This window comes from Aulostomus chinensis, chromosome 1, assembly GCF_037954235.1.
Source record: "Aulostomus chinensis isolate RoL2024-O1b breed Wild chromosome 1, RoL_Achi_v1.0, whole genome shotgun sequence".
NCBI lineage: Eukaryota > Metazoa > Chordata > Actinopteri > Syngnathiformes > Aulostomidae > Aulostomus > Aulostomus chinensis.
The window spans coordinates 51374025-51390698 of record NC_141320.1 but is presented as its reverse complement, the minus strand read 5'-3'; the positions used below and the strand labels follow the sequence as shown (position 1 = coordinate 51390698).

At 45.9% G+C, this 16674-nt stretch overlaps 3 non-coding genes across 3 annotated transcripts; 1 reads left to right on the top strand and 2 right to left on the bottom strand.

Moving 5' to 3' along the window:
* Window positions 1–9204: 9204 nt before the first annotated feature.
* Window positions 9205–9276, bottom strand: trnaq-uug (transfer RNA glutamine (anticodon UUG)). Its single transcript has one exon. It is a non-coding gene; the product is annotated as a tRNA-Gln (tRNA).
* Window positions 9277–11355: 2079 nt separating this feature from the next.
* On the bottom strand, window positions 11356–11428 carry trnar-acg (transfer RNA arginine (anticodon ACG)). The gene has a single exon. It is a non-coding gene; the product is annotated as a tRNA-Arg (tRNA).
* Window positions 11429–14915: 3487 nt separating this feature from the next.
* On the top strand, window positions 14916–14989 carry trnan-guu (transfer RNA asparagine (anticodon GUU)). Its single transcript has one exon. It is a non-coding gene; the product is annotated as a tRNA-Asn (tRNA).
* The last annotated feature ends 1685 nt before the right edge of the window (window positions 14990–16674 follow it).

Here is a 16674-nt window from a genome sequence, read left to right as displayed (position 1 = left end):
AGAGGTGGAGAGAAGAGCACGGGGTCTCCATCCAGGGATCTGTTATTTTCTCAGCCCCCCTCCTCCCTTCCTTCCTGCTCACACACTTTGTCACGTGGACACGTGTTATTTGTAAATGGAAAGGTGCCAGAGTTCAACAGGGCTGAGTTTTCTCTCCAGTTTGACGGCCAAATTTGGTCAAATAATTGGAGATGAAGAGGAAGAGAGCTTTGTATCGTCCACGTTTGTGAGGAAGATCTTTTCATGCCATCACTGAGGAATCGCTCTCTTGATTTCTTTTGTTTTTGAAAGAAAGATATGGTCAGTTCCAAAAATTGGATCATTGTGATTGACAGGACCAGGCTCAGACTCAGGACAGAAGCAGGGTTCACGGCAAGGGACGTTGATGTTCTTGTACTCCGAGCAGAGAAACCAAACGGCTGCAAACGTATCCACTAAATCGAGACTATCGGATAAAACTTTCAAAAACTCTCAGAGGCTGAAGAACACAAGACAGGCACGGCTGCATTAACAAGGTAGAGGCTGTGGCAGGAACTGTGCATCAACGGGCTGGAGTGAGCACACAAGGACGAGACAGGAGTGAAGGGTGGATGAGGCGTCATGAAGCCTGTGGACGCCATGACACTGTGTTACTGTCACTGAATACTGACACCTGCTGGACTGTAAACTTCCCTGCAGGCTTGACCGACTGAACTGACACTGATTTGATGACCCGTGAACACAATGAGATCATTGAAGTCTTTGCGTTCCTACTGGATCGTTCCATGTCTTTGAACAATGGGACCATGATGTGAAAGTCTCAGTGAAAGTGATGGGACTGAGGACGCTTGTGGGCTCTGTTTTTACAATTTTTATGAAAAAAAGAAGTTTTTCCAACGTTTTCAAATCAAGTCTGTTGGGTTTCTTGAAGCGATTTCTCCTGCCGTGGAGCTCCAACAGACGCGCGAACCAGAGGGAGGAAACCACGGCGTTTCGCTGCTTTACATTTAGAATCTCAGGCCAAGCCGGAGAAGCAGGTCCTGAATCAGTCACGTGGTCACTGCCGGCTGAAGAGGCTTTGGACGTCACCACATACGTCATCAATACGCGCTTCACAAAACGACAAGAAGACGCGGGAAGCTTTGAACACAACAAGGAAAGAAGGAGAAGTCCGTGAACCCCCGGCCTCGGTCTTTGTCTCCTGAAGGCTGAGTGGCGCCGGTAGAACCTCAACATGTGCGCCGCGCAGCTGCTGCGGGTGTCGGTCCAGGAGCGGATCCTCGCCGCCGCTGAAGACTTCCTGCTGCAGCTGGGAGAAGGAGACTCAGCGGCTGGAGTCCCGGTGCTGAGAGCGCTGCTCACCGAGCGGCTGGCGGCGGCCGCGGAGCAGATCGTGGCTCTGCTGGAGGAAACCGTGGCGGAGTACGAGCGGGAGAACCGCCGGCAGAGGTTGCTGCTCGATGCCGTGCTGAAGCCCCGAGTCAGGCTGGACAGAGCAGGTGAGTCCCCCGGACCTGCTGGGCCCCTCATTCCTGGGTCCTGTTAAGAAGCCCTGCCTTAACAATCAGTAGCAGCGTGTTACCATTGAACTGAACCACAACAACACCTCGCCTGAATGACGTTCACACTGGATCACCAACTGCTGCTAACTTGTGGACCAGAATGTGAACCAGGCTCCTGCTGCATTGTTACCAACATAAAGGGAAGTTTTAGGAACTCAGGAAACAAAGTCGACCTGAAACAATTGGTTTATTTCCTGTTGTTACTGATTTAATTTAAAACCTTCAAAGAAATGCATACAACATGACAATTAACACCTCAACATCAAAACAGTCAGCGCACACACACACACACACACACACACACACACACACACACACACACACACACACGTGTCAGCAGTCTCTCTGTCTCCTGCAGCAAGTCACATGATATCCAAATGAGTCCCGTCAGAATGAACCAATGTTACAGCAGCTTTAGGGGACAAAATCCAAAGGCAAACCTCCTGCAGACACCAGTGAAGCTCTGTTGTTTCATTTCAATGCAGTTTCAGTCCAGATCAGTGAGTCCAGAGCTGCTAGCTTGACAGCTAAACACGGAGCATCACAACACTCAGCAGGACCCTGGCTGGAGTCGTTCTGCCAGCTTGAAGTGACGTCACTCATGCAGCTCTTTGAGTGTCTCACTGGTTCAGACCTCCAGTGCTCCAACATGAACAGGAACCTTGAAGACCATCAACCATTCATCAACAGTACAGAACAATGAGAAGAGTTTCCACTTCTAAATAAAAGGCTATCACACTGTTACTACTACAATATTACAGTATTAGAGGTTTAGAAAGTTCACCAAATTAAGAGTAAAATGATATCATAGGCATTGACTCAGCTACATGTGGAATACAAATGCAGAGCCAGAAAACCTGGAGAGAACCCACGTAGGAACAGGGAGAACATGCAGACTCACACAGAAAGATCCTGTGCCTGAGCCGGGGCTTGAACCCAGAACCTTGTTGCTGTGAGGTGACAGGTTGAACCACTGCACCACTGTGCCTCCTATAATAGAAACTATACAGGCCTTTTAAAAAGTTATTTTTGTTCCCTGCCCAGCTGGCCTGGGCTGGACCGGCCATTCAAGAATTGTCCCACTTTTCCCAGTGGAGAGGACATCCCTGGACCCCACACACTGACCAGGACACGGGGAGGCGGCACTCATGCTAATGGTAGCCAGCAAGTGTCTCTGGTCTTGTTGTGTCTGTAATGCGGGCCATTGTGTTCCAACTGAGTAGGAATGTAAAAACATAGAAGATTTTAATAGCTGACGGCTATTTGGTGTTGTTAGAGTGGTTAAACCTCACCTTGTGATTATGAATGGACAAAACCATTCAGTGGAGGGGACCAGTGACCTTTGACCTGGGTGACACAACGTTGATCCAAACATCTGAAGCCAGCGTTTCTGTTCCCAGTTTGCTGACTGGTCCTCAGTAGCAGGACGTCTCTTTTCATTGAGTTGATTTCTGTTTCTGTCTGTTGCTCCGCTGTTTCAGAGTCAAATGAAGAGATTTCTGATGTTGCTGTTTGTGTCCTGCAGATGTGGAGCAGCTGCTGGTGATTAAAGAAGAGGTTCCCCCTGAACTGCAGGACCCAGAGCCCCCCCACATTAAAGAGGAGTGGGAGGAGCTCAGGATCAGTGAGGAGGGAGGGCAGCTTCAAGGGCAGGACGAGGCTGATATCACCACGTTCCCCTTCACTCTGGTCCCTGTGAAGAGTGAAGGGGACGAAGAGAAACCTCAGTTCCCACAGCTTCACCAGAGTCTAACTGAGGAGAACTTGAAAGAAGAGTCTCTGAGCAGCAGCCCAGTTCATCCTCTGAAAACAGAAGCTGATGGAGAAGAGTGTGGAGGACCAGAACCAGAACCAGCCAGCAAGGTAGATCCAGATCCACTTGTACAACCTGAGACTGATGACCAGATATCAGACTCTTCTGAAGCTGAGACTGAAGTCAGTGAGGATGATTGGGTCAGACCTGATAACACGGCCACCTCAAGGAGGAATTTGCTTCAGAAACTGAGCCCAGGACAGGAAGTGACTCATTGCAGCTCAAAAGAGCAAAGAGTTAAGACTGAAAGAGAATCAGATATCGTCAGGAACGTGAACTTTGGTCCTTCTGAATCTGAGACAGAAGTCAGTGAGGATGAGCGTCCTTTTAGGTGCTCAACATGTAGTAAAGGTTTTAGGAACAGAAGGAGTTTGAATAATCACATGAGAACACACACTGGGGAGAAACCATTCCCATGCTCAGTTTGTGGCAGAAGATTCTCAGAAAAGGGTAATTTGAGAAGACACATGAGAAGACACACTGGAGAGAAACCATTCCCCTGCTCAGTTTGTGGCAAAAGATTTTCAGAAAAGGGAGGTCTGAAAAGACACATGAAAATGCACAATGGGGAGAAACCATTCCCCTGCTCAGTTTGTGGCACAAGATTTTCAGAAAATGGGCATCTGAAAATGCACATGAGAACTCACACAGGGGAGAAGCCATTCCCCTGCTCCATTTGTGGAAAAATGTTCTCTGTTCAAGGATATTTGAAAAGCCACATAAGAACACATACTAGAGAGAAACCACTCCTCTGCTCAATTTGTGGCACAAGATTCTCAGAAAAGAGATATCTGAAAAACCACATGAGGACACACACTGGAGAGAAACCATTCCCCTGCTCAGTTTGTGGAAAAAGATGGTCAGACAGTGGAAATCTGAAAAAACACATGAGAACGCACACTGGGGAGAAACCATTCCCCTGCTCACTTTGTGCTAAAAGATTCTTGATAAAGGCACAACTGAAAAGACACATGAGAATGCACAGTGGGGAGAAACCATTTTTCCAAACATGACACTGAAGCCATGACAAAAGAGTGGGAGACGCAGGTTGAAAGCCAATAATGAATGTATTTAACTAAAAAAAACACCACGATAAATCAAAAATGGGCCCAGGTGCTTCCAACTAGGAGGAATGAACAGCTCCCCACCCTCCAGATACCTGCTGCAACACAAGAAACATCATGAAAGACACGAGATTCTGCGTGACTTTTCTGTTAAACCTGTGTTGAGAGCTAATTTGCAGTATGCAACCAAACCAGGTTACTTTTGGATGTTGCAAAAATACATCCCTGCAATTCTTCAAAAATAATTAATAATACAAGAACACACATTAGGTTTGTTTTGCACTGGAATTGTCCTTTAAGAGCTTCACAAGCTGGGAGAAGGATTTTAAACGCTACTCTGGATTTTACTGGAGGCCAGTGCAGCGAAGCTAAGATTTGCGTGATGTGCTCTCTCTTCCTAGTTCCTGTCTATGCTTCTTGTCTATGCTTTACGCTTTATTTCTATGTGTGCACCTGCATTGTGGACCAGCTGCAGAGTCTTCAACCACTTGTTAGTACAGCCTGATAATAAAGTAAATAAAAATATATGATAATTAAGAGTTACAATCGAGCAGTGACATCACTAGATAATGTCTCTAAGGGGTTTTGGGCCAAGCACAGGAACTTCTGTCTTATCAGAGTTGAACAGTAACAAGTTATAAGTCATCCGGGCCTTCATGTCTGGAATGCATGCTTGTAGATTGGATAACTGTTGGCCTTCATCCAGCTTTATTGATAAATATCATTGAGTATCATCTGTGAAACAATGGAAATGGATGGAGTGTTTTTGAATAATATGACCTAAAGGAAGCATATATAAAGTGAAGAGTATCGGCCCCAGCACTGAACCTTGGGGAACACCGTGTTTAACTTTGGTTTGCATGGAAGATTTATCGTTAATGAGTAGGGTTGGGTTAAAAAAATCGATTTAATCCATTTGAATCAATTTTCCTTTTCATGGTTTGATATCGATTCATAAAACCCACAGATCGATTTCCAACTCGCAGAGAACAGCCTGTGTATCAACTCTGGCAGTCTCGCGTGATCAGCGTGGCAGTTTTAATGGAATGTGATCTCGCGAGAATTTACTACCAGTCAAGCAAACATGGCGGAAGGAAGCACAACCCTGAAGGCACCCCCGGCGAGATTAAAGGCCGATGTTTGGGTGCACTTTTGTTTTAAGGACGGAGAAAACGACGACTTGGGGGGGGGGGGGAGCAATATGCAACCTATGCAACGGGATGGTAAAGTACTGTGGGAATACGACAAATCTCCACTTGTCAAGACATCACCCAGCAGAAAACCAGTCGACACGGCTCAAACAACGCAGCCTGGAGCAGGTATAAGATAACCGAGGCTGTCGCAGTTTTTATATGCAAAGACATCCGACCTTACAGCGTCGAGGAAACGACGGTTTCCGAGGTCTCATAAAAACTTTGGAGCCGCGCTACATTTTGCCGACTTGCAAACACCTAAGTGAAGTGACAATACCAAACATGAACGCAAGCTTAAAACAAAGCATCGAAACTTCGCTTCACTCAGCAGAGAACGTAGCATTGACTTGTGATTGTTAGACGTCAAGAGCAACAGATTCATATCTGACCATTACAGCTCACTACATTAGTGACTGGGTCCTCGCATGCTATGTTCTTCAAACCAGAGCCGTGGAAACCAGCCACACAGCGAGAAAACTCAGTGAACTGTTATTCAGTGCAATAGGCGAGTGGAAGCTTACGAACAAGGTGCCAGCCATCGGAACTGACAATGCAGCAAATATTGTCCGCGCTGCGGAGATTACGGGCTTGTTGCACATTGGTTGCTTTGCACACCTTCTTAATTTAGCCTCACAAACTGCGCTGAAAGTCCCTACAGCTGCACGCTTGCTCGGCAGAGTCAGACGCATCGCTGCATTTTTTCATCGTAGCTCTACGGCGAGCCGCATCCTCAGAGAGAAGCAAAGGGTGCTGGAGCTTCCTGAGCACAAGATGGTGATTGACGTGGTGACACGTTGGAATAGCTTACTGGAGATGCTGGACCGTTTCCTCGAGCAGCAACCAGCCATCTCAGCAGCTCTGCTGTCACCTGAAGTACGCAGTAACGAGAAAGATGTCTGCACGTTGACAGAAGTGGACGAAAGAGTAGCAGAGGATGTGGTCAAAGCCCTTCAGCCACTGAAAGCAGCCACTCTTGCCACGTCTGAGGAAAAATCCCCGACTCTGTCCATCATTGCACCCTTGCATGCACAACTGTTGGAAGAGATGCGCTGTGTCCCCCAGGATTCAACAGTCATCAAAGAGGTCAGGACAGCAGCAGACAACAACCTCAATTCAAGGTAAGCTTAAAAAGTATGTAGGTGAATGCGTGTGCATTCATGCACATTCATTTCCAATTAAATTATATTTAAGTGATCAAATATATCTTTTCAAGGTTCGTGCCTTGAAGGACAGGCTCTATGTTGCTTCAGCGTCAGACCCTCGTTTCAAGGCTCTGCCTTTCTTGTCTGATGAGGCCCGGAACCACACATTCTCCCGACTGGTGACTGAAGCTTCTGTTGTGGCACAGGCGGAGGCATCTAATGTAAGTTATTGACACAAAAAAAACCTTATTTCCTACAGTTTTTGTACTTTACTGTATTCAACTCAAATTTAATTTGTCTTCATTATTTTAATATTAAGCAGTTGCATTCTGAATTGTGTTCCAAGTGACTTTCCAGATCATTTTCTTGCTATTTTCAAACAGCAAACATCTGCTTTTGGTGGAAAAGAAGAAGCTGTGCCTGATCCCATTGAAGATGTTGCTCCACCAAAGAGACCAAAGGAATCCTCAGCACTGATGTCTCTCCTAGGGTCAGCCTACATGCGGAAAGACACAGTTACACAGAAAACTGTATTTGAAAAGGCCCAGGAGGAAATCAAAATATACAGGGAAGTAACACCCATTCCACTCTCTGAGAATCCTCTCAACTGGTGGAGAACACATGCAAAGCAGGATCCCCTATTGGCCCACCAAGCAAAACAGTACCTTTGTGTACCTGGTACCAGTGTCCCGTCCGAGCGGGTTTTTTCCACCACTGGGGATGTTGTGACGGCAAAAAGGAGCTGCCTTACTCCTCAACATGTTGATCAACTCCTTTTCATGCAGAAAAATCTTACTCTCTCCAACAAGTAAGAAAAGGGATGACAGGTCTTGAAGTTTTATGGACTTAGGTTTGTGATTATTGTTCAGAAGTTTACAAGATCTTTTTCATTCGTGTGTCAAGAAAACCCTTTAAGGAGTAATTCAGAGCTGTTTAGACTTGTAAATACTTTTCTTTTTTGCATGAATGAAAAACAAACCAAACCCAAACAGGAAGTTCAGAATGCCTGGAAAACAAGATGGAATGTCACCACTTGTCTGATGGTGTTTTTCAGTTTACATTGTATGTTTCAAATATACAGACCATGTTCCAAAAAATGGAGATATTGGCGCTATTTTAATTTGCCTATATTTATTTGAGTCAACAGATGGCTGTTAATTCTGTTCTGATGCAGTTGTCACAACCATTGTAGTGTTATTGCACAGAAGCTGTGAGACAGTTGTAGCTAAGAGAGTGTCCTGTTTATGTGTGTCATCTTTGGAGATACTTGAATAATATACATTGTATATATACATATACATAATTTACATTGTCTATCTTGTAATTTATTTTAATTTGATTTATATTCATTCATTTTTTTGTGTTGTCAGTCACTTGGTCAGGTTTAAATAAATAAATAAATGGATATCGAATTGAATCGTGAATTGAATTGAATCGGACCTCGGAAAATCGAATCAAATCGATTAGGAAAATCTGAATCGATACTCAGCCCTACTGACTGGTATTTGTTGTTAAACTGGACAGTTTGTCTGTTGAAGCTCTTTACGTTGATCTGGTTGGACACAAATCTTAGCCACTCAGATGCAGCAGCAGAAGAAGCTGTCATCCACCCTGACAGTCAGAGCATCAAGTCAAGGAAACATCACCATCTTGTAGTTCCAAACCTTCACCTGTCAGATTCAGCTACTTCTTATTGTGGGACTTTAACTTTGAACACAAACAGTGTCTCGACGCACGATGGCCCAAAAACGGCCCGCATCCCGATTGCAGATCAGCACCACACCAGACCCAGGATTGGTCCAGTTCTGATTTTACTTTAGTATTTGGCACCTTCGGATGTTCGGACCGAATCCAGTTAGTTCCACACATTTTCATTTCACCTTGGATTTTGGCGCTTTCGGGTTAAAACCTGAATTTCATGTGTGGGCCACAACCGTCATGTGTGCACCACAGCCGGATCAGGAAGCTTTCAAACGGATCTGGCCCAAAGACTCCTGCTATCTGGGCAGTGTAGATGCCAATGTAGTGGTTGGGGAAATAGTCTCTGAGAATCCAACTTGAAGGTCCTGCTAAGTGTTGTGATGCTCAAATGTTCTGTAAAATAGTTGGACCCTCAGCAGAGATGCTAGATTAGGAGTTGATGGGAGATACCAGTGTCCAAAGTCCAGGCTTGAACCTGGTTTGTGCCAGTTATTTGTCAAGCTTGCAGCGATTCTTTCCTTTTCACATCGCCGTGTCTCCTGATGACTCAGGACCAGTTGATGTCCATTTACCTGTCATGGTGACAGAGAACTTTCTCCAGCTCAACCAGGACAAAACTGAGGTCTTAATTGAAGGTGGTGGCAGCGTTGTTAGGGCCTGAGCCTCCTCCCAACCAGCCACAGCCAAGTAGCAGGAGTTGGCCATAGAAAAATCCAATTCCTCTTTCAAAGTCCGTCAGAGACCTGCTGGAGGTTCCACCGAGATTTGAACTCGGATCACTGGATTCAAAGTCCAGAGTGCTAACCATTACACCATGGAACCAGTCTAAGAAAAAGACATGAGTGAGAAAAATTATGGCGCTTATCATGTAGGAGGGACTACAGTGGTTGTCTGGTTTTAATTTTCACAAACATCCATCCATTCATCCATTGTCTTCCGCTCATTCCTGTTAATGGTTGCAGACTCCTTTTTCAGAGCTGGAACCTTCCTCTTGTGTCAGCTTCATGTTCCCATCTCTATGGTAACGGTCAGTTTTGACCCACGTCTTCAATCAGCTGTCAAATAAACTAAAACAATTTTCTATCATGGTTCAGGTTAACAAAATCCTCATCAACTTCTCTGGTCCAATCACATTTATGTTGGCACACAGAGAACAGATCCAGAGTCAGAGCTGAGACTTCAGTCTAACCACCTTAAGCTGGAGGAGAAGAAGCCCTGATTTCTGGGTCTCAGTCTTTTTACTCTCTTGGCTCCACCCACACAGGGCAGGAGAACATCCTCATAGTGAGTCAGTATTTTTCCATGTTTAACCCAATCAGCTCTCAGTGGTTAAGAACAGGTGAGTTAGTGAGTGTGGTTCGTTCTAATCTGATGTCCAAGCTGCAGGGAACAGCAAAGCCAAACAGTACAGAAGCCTTTCAGCATTCATGCAGACTGGAAAGAGGCTGAAATGCTCCCTGCTTCTGGAAGGAGCAGAGATGGAGCCAGAAAAAACACAGAATTTACCCAGACTCTGATTTGAACTAGCAAGAGACTCAAGCTGGTCATGAAGTATGATTGGCTGCCTCTTCGTGATGTCATTCACACACACCTGTATAATCAGGATGTGAGCTGAGGGGGGGGAGATCGATGAGTCCTGGAGACGTTCAATAATGTCCACAACTTTGGCACCAGGAAGACAGCAGGTGATGGCACCTGGGAGTTCAACAGACCTGATGATTGAACCACCAATCACAAGGATTTCAGCCTCCATTGTAAACAAAGAGTTTAGATGAGAGAGAACCTGCTGTCAGCCTCACCAGTCAGGGCAGTGGCAGAGGCAGCAGAGTTGAATGAAGGAGGACCACCTGGCAGGTCTCAGCTGGAGGTGATGACATCACTGGCCTCAGTCCTCACCAGTGCTCTGCCTAGCAACAGGGACGATGGAGAGAAACCAGTAGTAGCACTCTGAGAGTTGCAGGCAGCAGGAGAGAGACCATGACAGAGTCACCCATGGGAAACTTTTGGATCCACTCAGGACAAGCTGGACAGACACAGATCAAAGTCAGAATTGATGATGATGTCATCAGGGCTTTGATGGTGTCTTTATTTGTACCTAGAATTCTGTCTTTGATGTCAGGAGGACATGAAAGAAACACAACTGAGGAAAGAAGAGGAGAACATTCAGCTTCATTGGAAACACTTGAACTGTTGAACAGTAGAATTTGTTTGAAACAGTTTACAACACTGAGTGACAGGATTGAAGAGGGAAGAGTTTTGTATTTTCAGTTTAATTCTAACTTTAAACTGTGGATGAACATTTTTAGTAGTTCATATTCTAACATACAGAGGAAGTCATGTCATTCCCTTTTTAAAAAAAGAAAAAACATGTGAAGCTCTTCCCCCCAGCTCCAGATGGACAGACAGACATGAGAGAGGCACGGAAGCAAAGAAGTGTTGTGCTCCTCTCCAGTGCTCTGGTGTTGTTGTGTTCTTCTCAGCTCCATCATGAAGACCTGCTGGCACTGGGAGCTGGTGGAAGTTTGCAGCTCTCACTGGAAAGTCCTGAGGCTCCTCCCACTCTGAAGCAGGCAGTTGCTCCCAGCCAGCCCACACTTTCACTCTCTGGTGTAGGAGTGAAGAACAAAATCAGAATCAAGAACCATCTCTCTTTCATTGGGGCTCCTTTCTCCTTGTTCTTATCCAGAAATTCAACAGCTTCTATCATTGATTTGACAGGAAATGTTGATGACACACTGGGATTTTTGTTCTCCTGCTGTCACTGTCAAGTGCAGCTTAACATGAGAGGTAGCAGGATCGTTCATGTGTTCATGTTTCCAGCAGACAAGGAGGAAACCTGGGAGGACTTCAGTGACTTTGATCACTGGTTCTCACTTCATCTTCTCAGTATAAAGTTCAAAGCGAGCTGGCCAGGAGTTGAACCTAGAATCTTCTGATCCGTAGTCAGACGCGTTATCCATTGCGCCACCAGCCCTGTGAAGAAGCGGTTGTGTTCATGTGTGCTTGCTGTTACAGAAAATCCCAACAAGGTGGTGGCATTTTCAGGGGACACAATGGTGCAGTGGTCAGCACTGTGGCCTCCCAGCAAGAAGGTTCAGCTCTCCTCCTATTTGGTTGCTAGGAACCTGAATCAGTCCTCAGTGGAGCGGTGCTGCTGAGGCTGAGTGAGGCTGAGTGAGGGACTGAGCAGGAGCCAGCAGGTCCAAGCAGGTTCAGGCAAACTCCCCTCAGTCCACCAACATCAAAGCAGAGGAATTGAGTTCATCTAACAAAATGATTCATATCATCTCCTCTTGGAATGTTCTGGAACTACAAGTACACTTAAAATGGCCGACTTATGACAACAGAAGGAACTTTGAAGTAGATTTGATTTATTTAAGTCAGTGACAGTCATTTTTGTTCATTTTTTGTTCTTGTCTTGCCACTGTGAGACAGTCGCTAGAAAACTGACCAACAATAATTTCATGTGGCATGCAATTAACAAAAGACCCACATTGATGGTCGAGGGGTCTGGAGCCTATCCGAGCATCTACGGGCCAGAGGTAGGGTTCACCCTGGACAGGTCACCAGTCCATCACAGGGCCAACATACAGAGACAAACAACCATTCATACCTACGGTCAATTTAGAGTGTCCAATCAGCCTCGTCCCAAATTACACGTCTTTGGACGGTGGGAAGGAACCGGAGTACCCGGAGAGAACTCACGCATTCATGGGGAGAACATGCAGGCTCTACACAGAAAGATTCTGCACCCGAGCCTGGACTCAAACCCAGAACCTTCTTGCTGTGAGGCCACAGTGCTCACCACTGCACCACCATGCTGCCATGCTCTCTTCTACTTTCCTCAATTGTGTTTCTTTCATGTCCTCCTGAGATCAAAGACAGAATTCTAGCTACTGTCAAAGCCCTGATGACATCATCATTCATATCTGACCATTACAGCTCACTACATTAGCGACTGGATCCTCGCATGCCATGTTCTTCAAACCAGAGACGTGGAAACCAGCCACACAGCGAGAAAACTCAGCAGCAAATATTGTCCGCGCTGCGGAGATGACGGGCTTGTTGCACATTGGTTGCTTTGCACACCTTCTTAATTTAAGTCCCTACAGCTGCACGCTTGCTCGGCAGAGTCAGACGCATCGCTGCATTTTTTCATCGTAGCTCTACGGCGAGCCGCATCCTCAGAGAGAAGCAAAGGGTGCTGGAGCTTCCTGAGCACAAGATGGTGATTGACGTGGTGACACGTTGGAATAGCTCACTGGAGATGCTGGACCGTTTCCTCGAGCAGCAACCAGCCATCTCAGCAGCTCTGCTGTCACCTGAAGTACGCAGAAACGAGAAAGATGTCTGCATGTTGACAGAACTGGACGTAAGAGTAGCAGAGGAAATCGTCTCTGAGAATCCAGCTTGAAGCCACACCCTCCTTGTTCTTCAAAAACCCAAACAGCGACCATCAGTCTCCCTCCAATCCTGTACTTGGTTCAGTGTTGCATTTCCATTTTGCAGCAGCAGGGGTCGCTGTGATACCAGGTTCAGTTCAAGATTCCCAACTCCAGCTCATGTTGGTGACCTCAGTGGCAGGGCTTATACAAAAAGAGTCAACACGTTCATTTGTATAACAGAAAATTTCAATGATGTGGTGGCATTTTCTTTTTTTGTGCTGTCTGATTTTCTAAATATCAGGTTTAGATCCTCAAATTAACACTGGGACACCAAAAGAGAACACAGTAATTCTCCAGTGCTCTGGTGTTGTTGTGTTCTTCTCAGCTCCATCATGAAGACCTGCTGGCACTGGGCGCTGGTGGAAGTTTGCAGCTCTCACTGGAAAGTCCTGAGGCTCCTCCCACTCTGAAGCAGGCAGTTGCTCCCAGCCAGCCCACACTTTCACTCTCTGGTGTAGGAGTGAAGAACAAAATCAGAATCAAGAACCATCTCTCTTTCATTGGGGCTCCTTTCTCCTTGTTCTGATCCAGAAATTCAACAGCTTCTATCATTGATTTGACAGGAAATGTTGATGACACACTGGGATTTTTGTTCTCCTGCTGTCACTGTCAAGTGCCAGTTCAGATGTACTTGATGTTACAGAAAATCCAGCACGGTGGTGCAGTGGTCAGCACTGTCTCCTCACAGCAAGAAGGTTCCAGGTTCTAGTCCCAGCTGGAGCACAGGATCTTTCTGTGTGAGTCTCCATGTTCTCCCTGTTCCTGTGTGGGTTCTCTCTGGTACTCCAGCTTCCTCCCACAGTCCAAAGACATCAAGAGGGGACGAGGCTGATTGATACTCTAAATTGACTGTAGGTGTGACTGTGAGTGTGAATGGTTGTCTGTCTCTATGTGTTGGTCCTGTGATGGACTGATCACCTGTCCAGGGTGAACCCCGCCCCTCGACCAATGTCAGCTGTGATAGGCTCCACCCCCCACGAACCTTAACAAATAATCAGTGGAGAAATGGAAATTTAGCTGCTATGTTGAATCAGAAAAACCTTTTGAAGTAAACTTTTGCTTCAGTCAGAAAGTGGACTGTTGTTAACTCTCACAATGGTTGGTGATTCTGGAGGAAGAAAAACTCCTTACGAACCTCTTTTTAACAGACACACATTTCTAAAGATGCAGGTTCATTTTATTTTTCTTCTTCTAGCAGAGGATGGTTTTGATCCATCAACCTCTGGTTTTGGTCCCAGCTCTCTTCCTCTGCACCTCTCTGCTCTACCATTGACTGAACAGTCCTTGATTTAGGAGAGCAGGATTGTGACAAGAACAGGATTTTGAGTTTCAAATGTTTCCCAGTTTGGCTCTGCAGCAGGAGGTCTTGTAGAAACAGGGACTGACCTGACACCAGCTCCCTCTGGAACAATGGTTCATTCATTCATCGGTGCCAGGAGGCCTAAAAACACACAAAACACCAACTCAATCCAGGACCTTGGATCCTAAACTGAAACTCCATCACACGGTGGCTCTGCTGGGGCTCCCACAGGTGAGTGAGGCTGAGCTCCAGTCTGCTCTGAGGAGGCAGGAGACATCTGCACCACTCAGAGGTTTGGTTGGTGTCTTTGACAAAATCCCAACAAACTCAAATCCTGTTGAATCAGGAAGTTCTAGTTGAACTCTCATCCACGTCACATGACCAAGAAAACCTCCTCTTTCATTCAGACCAGAACAGACAAACATAGAAACATTGTTTCAGCTTCTGATCAAACAATAACAAGTTCTTGATTGTTTGTCATGTTCTATTAATCAGACTGATGATCTCTGGATGTTCTAGGAGGGGGGTCTGTTTCTGATGAAGCCTGTTTGGTCTGGGGGGGTTAAGATGGTGGGGCTGTTTCAGTTCTAGTGCTGAAGGCTTTCATTATGACAGTCAGACTCTCCTCTGTCCTTCATGGTCCCTCAAATGTGCAGTGTGGACCTCACACACTGAATTTAGCCTGAAAACTCTTCATGAAAAGCAGGAGACTCAGAGTCTCTGTGGCGCAATCGGTCAGCGCGCTCGGCTGTTAACCGAGAGGCTGGTGGTTCGAGCCCACCCAGGGACGATGAACAGGCTCTGCTGGTGCTTAGGAGTCGCTGTGTTAATGATCTGAATGTGGACGGACAGACTGACCCTCCACAGCAGACACCTGTGACTGATCTCTGGATGAGAAGTCTTAAATTTAGTCGTCGTGTGTCATGCAGTGTTGAGGAGGCCTGCTGGCTGTGGGTAAAGTGGGGGCTCAGAGTTTGTGGAGTCGGCTCTGGAGTGAAGGGGGTCACTGTTTGGTTCTCAGATGCTCCACCTCAGGTTAGCGAGGTGGTGGAGAAACCAGTGAGAGCTCTGCCAGCTGGAGCCTCTTGGGTCCCGGGAGGCTTCACTCCTGGAGGTGGAAATGATGAGGAGTTTTAAAATCTGCTCCTCTTTCACGCTGACTTGTTTTCTAGGGTTCCCTCTTTTATTCTCCTGGAGATCAAGAGGATCCTGCCATGTTTGTCCAGGAGACCCACAGCACAACAGTCAGTGAATGGGGATGCAGGCAGGCTTTTAATGGGGGTCATTTGAAGTCCCAAGTCCAGTTGGAGCAGAGGGTGGAGTTTGATTCTCCAGGAGTTTTTGTTGTTTTTTTTACCAGTTTCTTTTGGTTTGGAGGAAATCATTCCAGGTGTTTGAAAGAAGGTGAGAGCAACTTTGGAAAATGTTCAACTGGTGTTTTTAAATGTCTTTGCACCAACAAATGGTGGACAGGACAGCTTTTGAGACATTTTAATGCCACCGTTCAACAGTGAATCTGCTGGTTTCCTGTTTTTAGGAGCTGATGGGAGCTGCACAGAGGAGCTCTTTGAGACAGGAACCATTCAGAGCTCCACCCTGCTTCTTCCAGCAGGATCCACAGATCCACCAACACACCAGCTGTTTGATGTGTGGAGGCTTTTGACCAGGATTCCTAGACAGCACAGCTGGACTCACGCAACAGCTAACTTGTTAGCACCGACTAGACAGGAGCGCTTCTATGGTTTTACTCAGTGGTTCAATATTTTTAAGAGATGTCCCATTCAGCTTGTGGGTTTGAGTGATCACTCTTCAGTCTCCTGTTCTGTTTTATTAAAATATTCATTTAAAAGCTCCTGAGAGAGAGAGAGGGAGACAGAGAGAGGGGGGGAGAGAGAGATAGAGGGAGGGGGGGACAGAGAGAGAGAGGGAGAGGGGGGGAGACAGGGAGAGAGAGGGGGGAGGGAGAGAGAGGATCAAACTGATCTCAAACTTGACTTCAAAATTCTCAGATTATAATCATTTGTACTCCTTGATAGATTCATCACTACAGTGTCATAGAGGGTCCATTACTATTGCAGTATATTAAAGAATATAAGAACGAGGTTACCATTCATGGAAATATAATATTTCATGTATTGCAGTATATTTTCAAAGATATAACACTTTAATTTTTTTAATAAGAGAGGCTTTAATGTGAGACTTTAATGTCTGTGTTTGATCTCTGAACTCTGACTCTGATGTCATTGGTGGTGACTGAACTCTACCCCCTGACAGACTGAAGGCTCCTATTGGTGATGTCATCATAAATACATGAAGGTCTTTTTTCAATGGTATAACATTAAAGCTCATCTTCGTAAAACAATCAAGTTACCTGAACTAAATTCTTGAAAAAATGACTGTCACTGACTTAAATAAATCAAATCTACTTCAAAGTTCCTTCTGTTGTCATAAGTCGGCCATTTTAAGTGTACTTGT